Source organism: Austrofundulus limnaeus, unplaced genomic scaffold, assembly GCF_001266775.1.
Source record: "Austrofundulus limnaeus strain Quisiro unplaced genomic scaffold, Austrofundulus_limnaeus-1.0 Scaffold1045, whole genome shotgun sequence".
Classification (NCBI taxonomy): Eukaryota; Metazoa; Chordata; class Actinopteri; order Cyprinodontiformes; family Rivulidae; genus Austrofundulus; species Austrofundulus limnaeus.
Window position 1 is genome coordinate 59323 of NW_013953447.1, and position 4576 is coordinate 63898.

The following is a 4576-nucleotide window of genomic DNA, read 5'->3' on the forward strand; positions in this document are numbered from 1 at the left end:
GATTTTAATAGTAATACTTTTTAGTATTCACCACCTTAAATTTAATCGTTTTTCTGAAGAGAATTCTTGTCCTTTGAAAATGTGCAGCATTTTATGAGCTTATTTTCATAAAGATAAACCAACAATAAAAGATCAGACAAGAAGATTACAACCATAAAACATTTCAGAGCTTAACCTTTAGTTCAAACAGTTTTATGGAACCATAACATTTTGTTCAGCTTTTGGATTTTTMTTCAGCACTGAGAGACCGTAGAGACTAACGAGGGTGAACGAGGGACACCTGGAGGAGACACATTAGGAGCAGGTGAGCGAGGACGGGGCTGGAGGATTGACTGACAGGAGGACAGGATAGAAAAACACTGGGATCCACAGAGAAAAAGAAACAGTTTTTCACAGATTTTTTTCATGAAGCCTAACTACTGCTGTAATCCCTGTAACATTGTGGACACCAGAAATGCAGTACAGTAACTTCTTTTTCTTTCCTTTTGTGCATTTGCAAGCTAAATTAAGAACAATTAACTAAGTTTGTCTCAAACATTAACATATTTCAACTATTAAATCAGTTCTTGTTTAGTAAATTAGTCTCAAAACAAGATCAAAAAGACTTTTTGGCTGGATATAAGATTTTAAAACTTGGTTAGGTGGACAGTTTTTGCAGTGCAGGCCCTGCATACTCCACCTGCTGTGCAACATTTCTGACTTTAACAGTTTCCTGTACAGTACCATGTGTTTTGCTGCTAACTGTTCTTCTCATGTGTTTCCCAAATGCTGTGTAAGCCTTTACTGGACTGCATCCAGTATTCACATTTTTTCATGATTTACGGGTACTCTATTAACCCCTGCAAAAGTGGTGGCTTCACTGTAGTTACGACGCAAAACCCAGACAGATAACGTTGAAAACAGATTCATACAACACAACTCGCTTTAATACACAAACAAAACATGCTGCCGTGCCAGCCAAACCGCTACACAGGGATTAAACACAAACACAGAGCCAAGGTGACCCAAAGAACCGGGCAAACTTAGAGAACATAAAGACAAACTTAACTAACCGGAATAAATGACACCTGTGTAGAGACAACAAGAATCAGGTGTGAGTGGGCGTGGCAAACTGAAGACTGAGGATGAGAGCACGCAAGGATACTTGAACAAACCTGAAGTATAACAAGCTGGAAGAAGATATCACATAAAAATGACCTCACATACACAAAAATCTCAGGGTAAAAACAGCAGACACAGAAATACATGGAAAAGTTGGCACAATCATTACCAATTACTTCAGTCTGATCACATTTCCCCCAGCCTATCAGAACGTGATCCTCAGACTTTTCCCACATGAGGTGAATGGAGTCAGTGGGAAGTGGAACGTCTGTGGATAACAGCAGATGAATATACTGTATGTTTCTTAAACAAATTGTTTCCAACATAGTTGAAGACCAAGTTGTGCTCTCTGGTTGCTCACAAATCCAACAACTTTTATAAACTAGTACAAACTACTCAAAGAAGCAGCTTTGAAACTTTTAAAAGTTGGTGTGAAGTTTCACAAACTTCCTAATTAAACCGTCATGGTTATAGATAAACTCTTAGGGTGCTGATTAGAGACAGTTGTAAAAAAAAAAAAAAAGAAAATAAGTTATTACCGGGGACTTTGATCCACCAGATTTTCCAGGCAGCCAGTCGTGCAGTGACTCAGCTTTTTATTTGGAGGACGTGTAAACCAGACGTTTCTACCACGTTTTTTCCCCTTTATTGAAAGTTTAATGGGGTTTAAGATTTTAGTACAGCAACAGTATTTGAAAGCCTTTTTAAAATTCCGAATATGTTTTTTATTTTGGTTAAAACTTGTTAATGAAATTATACAGCTTTCTGTTACTATAGTTGCTTAAAAAGTACAAATTTTGCTTGTTTTTGATCATTTGATGTATTTTCTGTTCAACGCCTTTTAATACATCACRTTAACTTTAGCATGAATATAATCAAATCCACTTTTCCTGCTTGACATCCACTCTGACATCAGAATTAGATTAAAAAAACATATTTTCCACTTGATTAATACAAAACAGCTCCTTTTTAAAGGCCTGAAGCATTCTTGTAAGATTTAGCTTTCAGTTACATGTAATCTTGTTTCTTTTCTTTATTTGAGAGTGGATCAGGTTCTGTGAAGAAAGCCTCAGTCTTTTAAAGCTTTGCGAGCGTTTCCCTGCAGACGGATCAGTTCAGTTTGCCGGACAAAGAGGCGTTTGTGTCCTACCAGGCGTTTTTTCCTGCGTGGCGAAGCCGATCCAGAGGAGCAAACAGGCCCAGGTGTGTATCGCTGACATGGTTTCCTTTCAGCTGCGGGCATTTACGGCGCACACCGCACGCACTGCGATGACACAGAAACACTCATGWAGGCAGGCCCCTCAGTCCACACTCCTTCCACTGCTTTCTGCTACCGCTCCTATTTTTTCCACTTGTGGCAGGTTTGGCCTCGGCTCTCTGCCCGTGTGGTTCAGGATCACACATGMGAAGAACAAAGAAGAGTCAAAAAGCTTAATTATAGACATTCTTCGTGTTGTGGACACACACACAGTTGAAAACATGAGAAAACTCGCAACCTTCTGAGAAGAATTCAGGTTTGATTCTTTTGATGAGTGGGGAGGATCTGCCAGGGTTCCCCACTCAAATCTTCACTTTCAACACCAAAATGAAAACACTGCCAGGCTTATAGCTGAAGCTTTGCCTCAAACTTAAAAAACTTTGTTTCCTTTGGTTCGTCTCCCTCACACTGAAACCTGCCTTTCATCTCCTGGTGGGTTTGATTCTTCGTCAAGGAAGAGGATCCATCTGTGGGTCACGCTTCGTAAAACACTCTTATGCTATCTTCGACACACTCTTAAGTCTTCAAAACAAACAGAGTTAAGCTGAGGGCACGCTTCAAAGGAAAACGTGTGCCGTTAATCGGGTTAAGGAAGTTCTCTGGGAAAGGCATGACTTTAGGATGAGTAATGAAATATGGTGATATTTAGTGGGTGTGTGAGAGTCGATGTGCAGCAGTTGTTCATCTATTTACATTGGATCCTTGGACACTATGAGCCTATTGTGTCTCATTATTGTCAGTCCCTGTAATGGCTGAAGAAAGAAAAAAGGATCACRTGGATTTTTTTTTCAGTAACTCGTGACGATAACAGTTCAAAAGTAATAGCTCAAAAAAGCTTTTGTCTTGGCAAGAAGGATAATTGTACTGCACAGGGACACAACTGCAGCAAGCGTACCACTACAACTCTGTGAGGTTTGTGTGGATCTTTAAAGAAATCAACAAGTTTTTGCAATCATGTAGTATCTCACAGGACTGTGAATGTTGGAAATTAGTTTGTGACTCAAAATTKCAAGAAAAWAAGGTTTTCTTTGTCAGAGAGTTGCAGTCTCACTGGATTCTGATGAACCAGAAAGCTGCAAACACAAAAGTCATGAAAAAATCATGACCTAGTTTTGTGTGAAAAACTGTGCTGTAGGCTACTCTAACTTMTCTTAGGGATTTGAATTTTTTCATTTTGTTTCACTTTTCGTTATCGTACTCTAAGTTTTGACACAGCCAAAAAGGTTTTTTTTACCAACTGCAGCTGAAAGGCAAAAGCTGATGATTCTGCTCTATTACCAAAATATCTTRTAAAMCACTAAAMCACATCTATTGWAACTTGCATAAACTAGTCATCAGACGTACACCTACAACTGACAAGATGGAAGTCATTACCAACTGATCAAAAATCACAAAAATGACTGTAACTCAGCCAGTTTTACAGAWATTGAGCTRAAACATGTTAACAGCTCAGAGTGAATCACAACACAYACTCTGAGCTGTACACATTGTGCAACATTTTGTCTTACAAATGTTTTCAATAACTGTTGATGTCAGCTCTGTTTGTCAGCAAAACACCCTAAAAATCCAGTGGATTCATTTCGTTTTAACAAACAGCACACGTACAACAAGATGTTAGCCAACACAGAACTGGCTTTAACTTTGTCTGCGTCACACATAAAAAGCTAAAATTTGATGAGGTGTTAGTTGAGAGGCATTCGCAACACATCCCACATTGCAGACAGGTGTGGGGCCAGATCTGGGCCAGACAAATGTTTCGATGTGGGACATTGTGCAAAACGTGCACAACAGTAAAAAATATTGTAAATTCAATTATGTAGTTAGTATTCAGTGAGTGTATTGGCTCTCCACGGATCATAGAACCACTGAGTTGGTTAAAAGAGGTGTCGTCATTTTGATCCGGTGTTGTTTACACCTAAAACCATCAGTGGAATCTACAAGACTCTGTCCACAAATCTAAGTCAATGAGGATCGTGGGCGTTCTGCCTTCTGTTAAGGCGTTTGTTGAATCTGAGCAGAACTTGAACAAATACAACAGGTTTAAACACATAGTAGCATGAAAAGGTCAAAGAGCCACAAAACTAGGAAAAGTTTTTATCATATTTGATAGGGTAGGACAGGAGGAAGTTGAAGTATTCACAATGTCAAAGTTCTTGTTATTTATATTAGAATAATAGATGTAAACATATATAACCTGCGTGTTGCTCAGAATCACAT